The 13721-nt window shown below is 49.7% G+C and overlaps 1 protein-coding gene across 3 annotated transcripts in view; it reads right to left on the bottom strand.

Moving 5' to 3' along the window:
- Window positions 1-13721, bottom strand: part of UGGT1 (UDP-glucose glycoprotein glucosyltransferase 1) — a 1185714-nt gene that overhangs the window by 848965 nt on the left and 323028 nt on the right. The gene's annotated exons all lie outside the window — the stretch shown is intronic.

The raw sequence follows: 13721 nt of genomic DNA, 5'->3' as shown, positions 1-13721 counted from the left end.
CACAAATTGATCTCTTCTTGTACCGGCTCTCGATGTGCCCAGAGTCTTGGGAGTGGAAATCCTTCCTCATAGGGTCTCGGATCATGCACCGCTCCTGCTTTGTCTGGAAGGGGTGGGCGCGGAACGACGACTGATATGGCGGCTCAACGCCTGGTACCTGCAGGACAACGAGTATGCCCAGGCCCTCCAAGTTTTTCACTTTTAACCTGGTGTAAGGAAATGCCTCCTTGGCATGTTTCCCCCCTGACGTTTTGCCTTTGCTGATGCCAAGTTATGATTTGAAAGTGTGCTGAGGCCTGCTAACCAGGCCCCAGCACCAGTGTTCTTTCCCTAAAACTGTACCTTTGTTTCCACAAATGGCACACCCTGGCATCCAGTTAAGTCCCTTGTAACTGGTAACAAGGGCCCTGATGCCAGGGAAGGTCTCTAAGGGCTGCAGCATGTCTTATGCCACCCTGGGGACCCCTCACTCAGCACAGACACACTGCTTGCCAGCTTGTGTGTGCTGGTGGGGAGAAAATGACTAAGTCGACATGGCACTCCCCTCAGGGTGCCATGCCAACCTCACACTGCCTATGGCATATACAAGTCACCCCTCTAGCAGGCCTTACAGCCCTAAGGCAGGGTGCATTATACCATAGGTGAGGGCATAGGTGCATGAGCACTATGCCCCTACAGTGTCTAAGCAAAACCTTAGACATTGTAAGTGCAGGGTAGCCATAAGAGTATATGGTCTGGGAGTCTGTCATACACGAGCTCCACAGCACCATAATGGCTACACTGAAAACAGGGAAGTTTGGTATCAAACTTCTCAGCACAATAAATGCACACTGATGCCAGTCTACATTTTATTGTGAAATACACCCCAGAGGGCATCTTAGAGATGCCCTCTGGAAACATACCCGACTTCCAGTGTGGGCTGACTAGTTTTGCCAGCCTGCCACACACCAGACATGTTGCCGGCCACATGGGGAGAGTGCCTTTGTCACTCTGTGGCTAGTGACAAAGCCTGTACTGGGTGAAGGTGCTTCTCACCTCCCCCTGCAGAAACTGTAACACCTGGCAGTGAGCCTCAAAGGCTCACCCCCTTTGTTACAGCGCCCCAGGGCACTCCAGCTAGTGGAGATGCCCGTCCCCTCCGGCTTGGCAGCAAGGCCGGAGGAGATGATGAGGAAAAACAAGGAGTCACTGGCCAGTCAGGACAACCCCTGAGGTGTCCTGAGCTGAGGTGACTGACTTTTAGAAATTCTCCATCTTGCAGATGGAGGATTCCCCCAATAGGATTAGGGATGTGCCCCCTTCCCCTCAGGGAGGAGGCACAAAGAGGGTGTAGCCACCCTCAGGGCTAGTAGCCATTGGCTACTAACCCCCCAGACCTAAACACACCCCTAAATTGAGTATTTAGGGGCTCCCAGAACCTAGCAAGATAGATTCCTGCAACCTGAAGACGAAGAAGGACTGCTGACCTGAAAGCCCTGCAGAGAAGACGGAGACACCAACTGCTTTGGCCCCAGCCCTACCGGCCGGTCTCCCCACTTCAAGAAAAACTGCACCAGCGACGCGTCCCCCAGGGTCCAGCGACCTCTGAAGCCTTCGAGCACTACCCTGCATCTAAAAGGACCAAGAACGCCCGAGGACAGCGGCTCTGCTCCAAAGAAGAAACAACTTTGCAACAAAGAAAAACTTTAAAGGACTGCACGTTTCCCGCCGGAAGCATGAGACTTTCCACTCTGCACCAGACGCCCCCAGCTCGACCTGCGGAGAACCAACACTACAGGGAGGACTCCCCGGCGACTGCAACCCTGTGAGTAGCCAGAGTTGACCCCCCCCAGCGACGCCTGCAGAGGGAATCCAGAGGCTCCCCCTGACCGCGACTGCCTGCTTCTAAGAACCCGACGCCTGGTAAAGACACTGCACCAGCAGCCCCCAGGACCTGAAGGATCCGACCTCCAGTGCAGAAGCGACCCCCAGGTGGCCCTCTCCGTTACGCAGGTGGTGGCTACCCCGAGGAGCTCCCTCCCCCCCCCCTTCCCCCTGCCTGCCTGCTTCGCTGAAGAGACCCATTGAACTCCATTGCAAACCGGACGCCTGTTTGCACTCTGCACCCGCCCGCCCCGTGCCGCTGAGGGTGTACTTTTTGTGCTGACTTGTGTCCCCCCCGGTGCCCTACAAAACCCCCCTGGTCTGCCCTCCGAAGTGGCGGGTACCTATCTGTTGGCAGACTGGAACCGGGGCACCCCCTTCTCCATTGAAGCCTATGTGTTTTGGGCACCACTTTGACCTCTGCACCTGACCAGCCCTGAGCTGCTGGTGTGGTAACTTTGGGGTTGCCCTGAACCCCCAACGGTGGGCTACCTTGGACCCAACTTTGAACCCTGTAGGTGGTTTACTTACCTGCAAAACTAACAAATACTTACCTCCCCCAGGAACTGTTGAAATTTGCACTGTGTCTAGTTTTAAAATAGCTTATTGCCATTTTTGCCAAAACTGTATATGATATTTTGCTGATTCAAAGTTCCTATGATACCTAAGTGAAGTACCTTTCATTTGAAGTATTGATTGTAAATCTTGAACCTGTGGTTCTTAAAAATAAATGAAGAAAATATATTTTTCTATACAAAAACCTATTGGCCTGGAATTGTCTTTGAGTGAGTGTTCCTCATTTATTGCCTGTGTGTGTACAACAAATGCTTAACACTGCCCTCTGATAAGCCTACTGCTCGACCACACTACCACAAAATAGAGCATTAGAATTATCTCTTTTTTCCACTATCTTACCTCTAAGGGGAAACCTTGGACTCTGTGCATGCTATTTCTTACTTTGAAATAGTACATACAAAGCCAACTTCCTACACCTGGGATCCGTGGCATCGTCGGGCATCATTTGGGAGTCCTGTCAGTCCCCTGTCAGGGGTCACACCAGGCAGCTTCTCCGGGCGTGGGAGCGCACACGCAGTCAAAAAGTATCGGTGCTCGAGGCGAGAGCGGTTCGCCTAGAGGGCCAGGTTGCAGGGTTGGTGGGTGTAGTTGGCCTTGGTCCAAGAGGAGATTAAACACAACACTTGAGACTGCGAAACACATGTGGCGAGCCTCCATGGCCCGTGTAGACGGGTGGGGGGACAAAAATGTAAAACTCCTGCACTGGCTTGCCACGAGACCAATGGCGGACAGGGTGGTCCCAGGGATCGTTGACGGCTCAGGTGCTATCTCTCAGACACCAGACGAGATTGCGCCGAGTTTCGCCGCCTATTACTGGAACCTCTATGAGGAGCGGCCCAGGCCTTCAGTCGAGGTAGAGTCCCCATTGTTGACAGAGGTGATTCTTCCAAAGTTTCAGAGGTGGAGAGGCGCGAACTTGACGAGACGATCAGCCTCAAGGAGGTTGAGGTGGCAATATCGGAGTTGGCGACGGGCAAGACGCCTGGCCCTGACGGTTTCCCAGCCGAATTTTACGCGAAGTTTCGGGACACCTTGGCCCCCCACCATTCAGTAACTTGTTACCGAATCGCAAATAGGATTTGCGACTACATACCGATTTGGTATTAGGAAAGGGCGTGTCAAGGGTGTCCCTTCCTAATACCGAATCGCAGAGGTATGTATGATTGTTTTGTGACCGTGAATGTGGTTGCAAAACAATCACAGTTACCACCAATTTCAAATTGGTGGTAACCCATTCGCAAAGGGGAAGGGGTCCCCTTCCCCTTTGTGAATGCATGCAAAAAAAAAATTTAAGAGCAGGCAGTGGCCCCCGGACCACTGCCTACTCTTAAAAAATGTAAAAAAGAAAACTTTTCATTTTTCTTTTTTAAATGCAAACCTTTTTCCTTTAAGGGAAACGGGCTGCATTTAATAAAAAAAAAAAAAAAAAGAAGAAAAAAAAAAGATTGCTTTTATTGAAAAGTAATTACAGACATGGTCCCTGTGATTGTAGCCATTCGCAATGGGTCGCAAATTGCGATCTACCTCATGAATATTAATGAGGTAGGCCCATTTGCGAGCCCTTGTGAATCACTATGTGAAACTCCTGGAGTTTCATACATGCCAATAGCGATAACTTAATTGTGATTCGCAAAAAAATAAAGAAATAAAGAAATAAAAAAATAAATAAATAAATAAAAAATAAACAAATAAAATCGCAATTGGGTAATCGCTATTGGGAAACTGGGAAACCTGTGACATGTGGCCCTTAGTTACTTACTTTATGTAATGCCTTATATGGTAGAGACAATATCTAGGTTCAGATTTCTTACCTTTGAATTCTCCCCAGGTGTTAGACTGGATCCGGAAGATTTTTTTGTGAGTACCTCTGTGGCAGTAGGTGGCGTCGGTCAGCACCAGGTGGCGGCACTGGAAGAGAGTTCCGCTTCACTTATATAGGTTCCTCTCAGCACGCTAACATCAGTTACTTTTCACGACTTTCCACGCCAGATGCAGAGAGCCATGATGAGCACTAACACAGGTGTCTTCATACTAGGGCCCCAAAAAGGGATCATCCCTAAACCTAGAAATCTGTCTACAAAGTGGGTAGGATGGGTGGGTCGGTAAGGAATCTACAGCTTGATATCGTCTCTACCAGAGAAGGTGTTACTGAAGAAAACTTGCTCATCTGACAAAGACTTCTGGCTGCAGATTTCTTACTTTTGAAAAGATAACCAAGCAATACCATTCCCGGTGGTGGGCTTGTGGACAAACAAACTAAGAAGTTCTGCAGGATTGAACAGGCGAAGTGCCCCTCTCCACGGACTGGACTGTCCAGGCAGTAATGCTTGGTAAACATGAGCAGAGAAGACCACGTTGCTGCCTGGCAGATGTCCATGACCGTGACTGCACATGCGAACACAGAGGTCACAGTTTAGCTCTGGTGCAATGAGCCCCTAAGCCCTCAGGAGGTTGCTTTTTTGACAGTGTGTAGCATATCTTGATGCAGAGAACGACCCATCGAGAGATGGTTCGTTACGGCACCGCTCAACCTTTTGTAGATCCAACAAACCCCACAAAAAGTTGGTCGTCCACTGGAACTCTTTTGTTTGATCAAGGTAGAACGACATTTCTTTTGGGTCCAGATGGTGGAGTCCCTCCTCTTCTCGGGATAGCTGGGTAGCTCGGGATACCAGACTCTCCGTGCCCAGTCTAGAGCCACAAGGGTGACTTGGGCCCAGTTGTTCCTGATCTTCTTGAGAACTCTGGGCAAGAGTGGTAAGGGAGGAAGGGCAAACAGGAGGCCTGACCTCCACTCAAGACTAAATGCGTCACCAAGCGAGAACTACCTCAGAAACTCCAATGCGCAAAACTGCAGATATTGCACGTTCTCTGCGGAGGCAAACAGATCTAACCAAGGCTCTCCCCACTGCTGAAAGAGGCCTTGCGCCACCTTCGGATGGAGATGCCATTTGTGATTGACTATGCATCGATGGCTGAGTTCATCTGCTCTGGCGTTCAGAGAGCCCACCATATGTTGAACAACCAGAAAAATGCCTTCATGTACCAGCTACGTCCAGAGGTGCAGAGCCTCTAGACAAAAGGTCCAGGACCCCACACTGCCCTGTTTGTTGCAGTACCACATGGCGGTGGTGTTGTCCATGAACACCTGCACCATCTTCCCCTTGATAGAGGGAAGGAATGCCTCAACCCAAGTGTGATCACCCGGAGCTCCAGCAGGCCTCTTATCTCCACCTCTCCCATGTGGCCGCCCCAGCCCAGAAGTGATACATCTGTTGCTATTGTAAATTCTGGTTGAGGAAGGGAGAGAAATCTGCCTTTTGATCCAATCTTGATTCGAAAGGCACCACTGCAGATTTTTTGCAGTCCTCTCCGAGATCTAGACCATGTCGGACAGATTCCCCTGACGCTGCGCCCACTGGAACTTCAGGACTCAATGCAGAGCCCTGTATATGCCATCTGGCATTTGTCACTAGCAGGATGCAGGAGGCCATGAGGCCCAGCGGCCTCAGAGTCATACCCACCAAAACACAGGATAGAGGCTGAAACATCGGAATCATAGCCTGAATTTCCCAAACTTGCTGATTGGGAGGATAGGCCTGAAACTGCGCTGTGTCCAGAACAGCTCCGATGAAAGGAGTGTCTGAAAGGGGGTCAGGTGTGACTTTGGCATGTTTATAGTGAACCCCAGCATATGCAGGGGGTTCGCCATGGTCTGAAGGTGGAAGATGACTTTCTGGTGTGTGTCTGCCTTCAACAGCCAGTCGTTGAGGTAGGGGAAGACTGAAATTTACGACCTGTGCAGATGAGCTGCAACCACCGCCATCACTTTCGTGAACACTCGAACAAAGTGCTCGTGACTTACCACGAATCGTAGATAACGCCTGTGAGCATGCAAAACGGGGATATAAAAATAAGTGTCTTGCAAGTCCAACGCCACCATCCAGTCTCCTGGGTCCAAGGCAGAAAGGACCTGAGTCACGGTGAGCATTTTGAACTTCTCCTTCCTGAGGAAGGGATTGAGGGTCCTGAGGTCGAGGATAGGACATCACAGAGAAGTGTCAAATGATCCTCCTTCAGGTGGCCAAAAGATGGAGGCATGGATGAAGGGGAGGGAGTAGCCCCTTTGGACGATCTGCAAAACCCACCTGTCGGTCGTGATGGATTCCCAGTGGCGCAAGTAATGGCATATCCTGCAGCCAAATGGCCGGAGGTGGGGGATGCACTAGGAAGGTTTGGAGGCTGCAGCAGGGGCAGAGGTGCGGGTGGACTGGGCAGACCTCTGGTTCCCTGTCCCACAAGCCTATATGATTCAGTGCCCCTGGCCACGCAGAAGCTGAACAGCATGCGTGGCACAGTGGATGAGGAAGGGATGTAACAGGGAGCCCCTCCTGTGGCTATGAAAGGGGCAAAAGGGGGACTCATGGGGATGAGGGGCAGTGGAAAAGTCCAAGGGACTGAGCCATAGCCCGGGAGTTCTTAAATCTCTCCAGTGCCGAATCGGCCTGATCTCCAAAGAGATGAGAGGCATCAAAGGGCATGTCCTTGAGGGTCTGCTGGACATACCCAGAAAAAACAGAAGTTCTCAAACAGGCGTGGTGTCATAATGCCACTGTTGACGCAACAAATATACCCTAGAGAGTCAGTCATGTCCAACCCACATCGTATGGTGAACTTGCCCGTGTGTCTCCCATCGGCATCAGCCTGGGAGACGATTGCACGGGCCTCCTCCGAGAACGGCGGCAGAACTTGTGCGACCGTGTCCCCCAAGGCAGGCAGTTGGCGGCTTTTCACCTTCTGCTCTAAGTCTGCGATGTGATTTTGGCAGCCAGGCGTCCCTCCACCAAAACAGTATACACCTGTTATGGGCATAAATTTGTGGCATGGTGCACAGACAAGTCAGCTGATTCTCTCTTTGCCCCTCTTTCTGAGGTTCTTTTGTTCACTCTTTCCTTAGTCCGTCAGAGTTCTGCTTTTGGCACTCTTAAAGGCTACTTATCGGCTATCTCAGCTTTTCTTAGATTGCCAGATCAACCTTGTGTTTTCAAGTCCCCTATTGTGGGGAGATTCCTCAAAGGTCTTACTCATTTGTATCCTCCCACTCCACTTATGCCTCAGTGGGACCTCAATCTTGTCCTCACTTACTTGATGTGTTCTCCATTTGAGCTGTTACAGAACTGTCCTCTGCGGCTCCTTACCCTCAAGACTGTCTTTCCTGGTCGCTATCATCTCTGCTCGCATAGTGAGTGAGCTTCAGGCTCGTTCTTAGAAGCCTCCATTTTTGTCTGTACATCCTGACAAAGTACTGCTACACGTGACGGCCTCCTTCCTTCCCAAGGTTGTCACATCTTTGCACGTAGGCCAGTCTGTCACTTTGCCTACTTGTTACGCACCCCCACATCCTTCTCATGAGGAGGAGAGACTCCATTGTCTTGATCTAAAAAGAGTACTGGTGTGCTATCTTAATCACACTAAAGATTTCTGGGTGGATGATCAACTATTTTTGGGTATGTGGGTGTGAAGAAAGGGAAGGCAGTGCAGAAGCGTACAATTCTCACAAGGGGTGCATCTCTGCATTACAATATGCAATGCTTTGGCAAAAAAACAATCTCCAGAGGGTTTGCGTGCTCACTGAACCAGAGGAACTGCTGCTACCACAGCGTTAGCACGTGGAGTTCCTGTCCTGGACATCTGTCAGGCAGCAACATGGGCGTCCTGCAGTGCTTTTTAGTATGATTTAGGTTTGCAGCCCTGCTCTGAGGATGGTATTGCTTGGGTATCTATTCTAAGGTAAGGAATCTGCAACTAGAATATGATCATGGTGAGGAAGTGAGAGAGGTCTCCCTCTGAGCCAATTGTGGCTTGTTAGCCACCAGTGAAGGTCCTTTGTAGATACCCCGAGATCTGGACCATGACGGAGAGATTCCCCTGATGCTGCGCCCACTGGAACTTGATGTCCCACTGAAGGATGCAGGAGGCCATGGGGCTCAGCAGCCTCAGAGTCAGTCTCACCGAAATCCAGGATAGAGGCTGAAACATCAGTATAATAGCCAGAACATCCTGGACTCACAGCATGGGAGAATAAGCCCAAAACTGCACTAAGTCCTGAACAGCTCCAATGAAAGGGAGCATCTGAGAGGGAGTCAGGTGTGACCTCTGCACGTTTACAGTGAACCCCAGAGAATGTGAAGATCGGCCTTAGCCTGGAGGTTGGCGATGACAACCTTTAGCAGCCGGTCGTTGAGACAGGGGAAGACTAACACCCATTGTAGTAAAGTGCCTCTTTTGACATGGTCACCCTCCACTTTTTGCCTGGTCTCTGGTGCAACTTTGACTGAAAGTGCACTGGGTCGCTGCTAAACAGGTCCCCAGTGCCAGATTGCTTTCCCCAAAACTGCACAGTTGATTTTCCCAACTAGCAAACCTTTAGCTACCACTGTAAGCCATTAGCAAATGGTACCCCTGGTACCTAGGGCATGGGGTACCTAAGGAAGATTCTCAGACATAGTAAGTGAACAGTGGAGCCATTGTAAGTACACGTGCTGGACACTGGTCATTACAAGTTCAAACATCTCATATTAAAAAAACCCTTACTGAATCCAGTGAAGGGATTTATTAATAAATGCACTCCGAGGTCACATTTGAGGTGATCCCTGAAAAACCTACAAACTCGCAGCATGGGCAAGGGCTCAGAATATAGGGCTGCCCTGGGCAGAAGTGTGACCGCCTCTCCCAGGCAGGATGGATATTCCAGGGCAGGGAGCTTCAAAGGTCTTAACGCATTTGAAATGGGATCCAGGCCTCAGCCGACCTCCAGTTCCTGAGCCCACTTTTGGCAGCAGGACTGGCAGGAAAATTAAGTCTCCCTTCCCCCCCCCCCCCCCATACCCCCCACCCCCCAACTTTTGCCCCGATATCTGGTGCTAATTTGACTGAATGTGTGCTGGGATCCTGTGTCATTTCCCTAAACTGTACCATCACTTCCACAATTGACACACTCCTATCACACAGCTAAGTCCCTTGTAACAAGTACCAGTGGTACCAAGGGTCCTGTGCCCAGGGAGGATCCCTAAGGGCTGCAGCCTGTATTATGCCACCCCAAGGGACTCCTCACCAAACACATGCACACGGCCATAGTAGCTTGTGTGTGCTGGTGGAGAGAAAAAGGTAAAGTCGACATGGCATCCCTCTCTGGGTGCCATGCTCACAAACCACTTCCTGTGACATAGGTAAGTCACCCCTCTAGCAGGCCTTGCAGCCTAAGGCAGGTTATACTATACCACAGGTGAGGGCATAGCTGCATGAGCAATATGCCCCTACAGTGTCTACGTCCATTCTTAGACATTGTAAGCGCAGTATGGCCACATTGAGAACATGGGCTGAGAATTTGTCATTACGAACTCCAAAGCTCTGTGATGGCTTCACTGAAGACTGGGAAGTTTGTTATAAAGCTTCTCAGCTCAATAAACCCACACTGATGCCAGTGTTTAATTTATTGAAAAAAGCACACAGAGGGCATCTTAGAGATGCCTTCTGTATTTCACCAAACCCCTTAGTGTAAGGCTGACTGGTCTGTGCCAGCCTGCCTCTAAGACACATTTCAGACCCCACTTGGCGAGACCCTTTGTGCTCTCTACGGTCAGGAACAAAGCACGCTATGGGTGTAGGTGATTCACACCTCCCCCTGCAAGAACTGCAGCACTTGGTGGTGAGACGCAGAGGCTCCTGCCTCCTGTTATAGTGCCCCAGGACACGACAGCTAGTGGAGATACCCGCCTCCCAAACCAGGCCCGCTTTTGGTGGCAGGTCCGGCAGGAAAATTAGTTAACACCAAGAGGAGTGTTCACCCCAGCTGGGACCATCCCTAGGATGCCCAGAACTGAGGTGATCCCCTCCTGGCCGAATCCTTCTTCAACTTGCTTTGGAGGATATTAGCTAATAGGGTTAGGAATGTGTGCCCCCCCTCCCCAAAAGGAGTGAGCACAGGAAAGGTGTAGCCACCCTTAGGGGCAGTAGCCATTGGCTACTGCCCTCTCACCCTTGTAACGCCCCTAAATCTAATATTTAGGGGCACCCCTGAACCTTGCTCTTCAGATTCCTGGTGATCTAACAAAAAGAAGAACTAAAGAGTCGCACAAGCAGAGAAGACTCAAGACGACTTGGCCTCAGCCCTACCACTGTGTCTGGAGCTTTAAAACTCCTGCTACAAGAAGGGGACTCGTCCTGAAGGACCAGCAACCTCTACAAACCCCCAGACGACTGCCTGCCTACCCAAGGACCAAGACCTCCAGAGGGCAGTGGCCAGATCCACAAAGAAACCTCTGAAAGGACTCCAGAACAGCCCCGGATCCTCAAGTCCTGCCCACTCTGCACCCGACCCGTGTCCAGGAGGTCCGCCGCTCCAGAGAAGGTCCCCAGGTGATTCCGACCCAAGTCCACCCTGGGTTGACCCCTCTTGACCAACATGACAACGCCTGCAGCCTAAATCCAGAGGACCCTCCCCCCAACCGGCTCCGGTAAAGATTTCCCAATGCCTAAAGGTACCAATGTACCTGCAGCCCCCTGGCCTTGGGGAACTAAGACGGTCCAGCAACGTCCAGTGGGCTCTCTACTTACCCGTCCAGCAGCTGGTTTTCTTCAGTCGACTCCTGGAAGACACTTGCTGCATCTTTGTGACCCTCACTGAAAAGCATTGGGTGCACAACACAGTGTTTGCACCCTGCCACCACTGAAGGTGGGTGTTTGGTGCTGACCGGTGGCCCCCTAGTGCTGACCTAAACTCCCCCCAAGTCTGTGCACTGAAGTTGCAGTACTTACCTGCAAGCAAGTTTCTTTCTGAGCATCCCAGTCTCCATAGGATTCCATGGGGCGCCCAACACCAACTTTGACCTCTGCACCCGGCCGGCTCTGTGTTGCTGGTGGTGCACTCTATGTCTACCCTAAACTATGCCCTTTGGGCACCTTAAACCCTGAAGACTAGGATCGTAAGTCGAGTACTTACCTGCAAATTGTATTGATACTTTACCTTCCCTAGGATTGCATTGCATTCTATGAGAAATTGCACTGTGTCAACTTTTGAAACTGAAAAGTATTATTTACCTGTAAACTGTTTTATCTGTGAATTCTAAACAAAGTGCATGTGACACTTGAAAGTGATACATTCTTGAAACTGTACTTACCTGCAACAAAGATCCTTTTGGTTATAGAAAATAAAGTAACAAAGTATATTTTGGATACATAAAAACATTGGCCTGGAATTAGTCATTGAGTGTGTGGCTCATTTCTTGACTGTGTGTACAACAAATGCTTAGCACTACCTTCTGATAAGCCTAACTGTTTGACCACACTACTACAAAAGAGAGCATTAGTATTATCTATTTTAGCCTCTGTAAAGCCTCTGGGGATCCACTGGACTGTGCACACAAATACCTTACTTTGGTATAGTATATACAGAGTCAGCTTCCTTCAGTCATGCCCCCACCTTCTGCCTGGTTTCTGGTGCAATTTCGACAGAACATGCACTGGGTCCCTGCTAAACAGGTCCCCAGTGCCAGATATCTTTCCCCAAAACTATACAATCGTTTTTCCAGACTGGAAAACCTTTAGCTACCACTGTAATCCCCTAATAAATGATACCTATGGTACCTAGGGCATAGGGTACTAAATGAAAGCCACTGAGGGCTGTAGCATGAATTGGACCCCCTCAGTTTGTGCACACAGTGTGGCTTTCGCGTGCTGCGCGTCGATGCAGAACTAAACTGAAGACACAACATGGCACACAGCCTTTGTGCCCTGTCACCTTTACACTGCATGCAATATATACAAGTCACACCACTAGCAGATCTTCCAGACCTAAAGGCAGGGCGCCTTATATTACATGTGAGGGTATAATGCATGAGCAGATGTCTTTGTCGATTCTCAGACATAGTAAGTGAACAGTGAAGCCATTTTAAGTACTTGTGCTGGACACTGGTCGTTACGAGTTCCCCGGCTACATGTTGGCTTCATTGGCAATAGGGATGTTTGGCATCAAACATCTCGTATCAATAAACCCTCATTGAATCCAGTGATGGATTTTATTAATACATGTACTCAGAGAGTACCATAGAGGTGCCACCTGAAAAACCTACCAACGCCTAGCGTGGGCACTGACTGGTCAAAACCAGTACAGCTACCTTAAGACAGTTCTGGCCCCCTGAGGTAAGAGCTAATGCTCTTGCGGGCTCAGATCAAAGGCCTGCACTGGGCACAAGTGTGACCTCACCTAGGCAGGATAGGCATTTAAGGGCTGGGAGCTTCAAAGGCCTTGTCACCTTCAAAATGCAACCCAGGCCTCTCCAAACGGTGGTTGAGACTGAACCCACTTTCTGACCCTACTTTTGGTGGCAGAGCTGGCAGGAAAAGGAAAATGTCACTTACCCAGTGTACATCTGTTCGTGGCATTAGTCGCTGCAGATTCACATGCTGTGCATAGTCCGCCGCCGTCTGGTGTTGGGTCGGAGTGTTACAAGTTGTTTTTCTTCGAAGAAGTCTTTTCGAGTCACGAGACCGAGGGACTCCTCCTACTTTGGTTCCATTGCGCATGGGCGTCGACTCCATGTTAGATTGTTTTCCCCGCAGAGGGTGAGGTAGGAGTTGTGTATGTTAGTAATAGTGCCCATGCAATGGAATGAATAAGTATGTACAAAATGAAGGTTAAAGTAATATATTTACAAATGTACAAATGTTGAAGATTACTTCCAAACGGCTACAGGCTCCCGGGGAGGCGGGTGGGCGCATGTGAATCTGCAGCGACTAATGCCACGAACAGATGTACACTGGGTAAGTGACATTTTCCGTTCGGTGGCATGTGTAGCTGCAGATACACATGCTGTGCATAGACTAGTAAGCAGTTATCTCCCCAAAAGCGGTGGTTCAGCCTGTAGGAGTGGAAGTAGTTTGAAATAAAGTTCTTAGTACAGCTTGACCTACTGTGGCTTGTTGTGCAGATAGCACGTCTACACAGTAGTGCTTAGTAAATGTGTGAGGCGTAGACCATGTTGCTGCCTTACATATTTCGTTCATTGGAATATTTCCTAGAAAGGCCATGGTAGCACCTTTCTTTCTGGTTGAGTGTGCCTTTGGTGTAATAGGCAGCTGTCTCTTTGCTTTAAGATAGCAGGTTTGGATGCACCTAACTATCCATCTAGCTATACCTTGTTTTGATATTGGATTTCCTGTATGAGGTTTTTGAAATGCAATAAATAGTTGTTTTGTTTTCCTAATTAGTTTTGTTCTGTCAA

Source organism: Pleurodeles waltl, chromosome 11, assembly GCF_031143425.1.
Source record: "Pleurodeles waltl isolate 20211129_DDA chromosome 11, aPleWal1.hap1.20221129, whole genome shotgun sequence".
Lineage (NCBI taxonomy): Eukaryota > Metazoa > Chordata > Amphibia > Caudata > Salamandridae > Pleurodeles > Pleurodeles waltl.
The sequence above is the reverse complement of the archived record's forward strand: the minus strand, read 5'-3'. Positions and strand labels throughout refer to the sequence as shown.